Genomic DNA, 342 nt, shown 5'->3' with positions numbered 1-342 from the left:
AGGCTATATCAGTCTATACTCCCTAAATGCTTTGGTCGCATCGAGTACATCATATTGACATTTGAACCGCGGCTTCGATAATACTGTACTGTTTCCAAGTCCAGGAAAGAGCATAGCATTGTTGAATAGTAAGCCTTTTAATCGCACTGAAAATTAGATATCTCCAGCTTATTTTTAACCATTGAAATTATTAGTCTAAACTCTTACTTATAATAGGATTTAAAGAAATAGCTCTATAATTGGAAGAATTGTCGCGCGGTTTTAAATTATTTTGGGGTATTGGTTTAGTAGCAACTCTATCAAACAAAATATCAGTACAGTCGTGATACAATGCAAAAAAAG

Source organism: Penaeus monodon, chromosome 19 (assembly GCF_015228065.2).
Source record: "Penaeus monodon isolate SGIC_2016 chromosome 19, NSTDA_Pmon_1, whole genome shotgun sequence".
Lineage (NCBI taxonomy): Eukaryota > Metazoa > Arthropoda > Malacostraca > Decapoda > Penaeidae > Penaeus > Penaeus monodon.
This window is presented reverse-complemented; position numbering follows the sequence as displayed.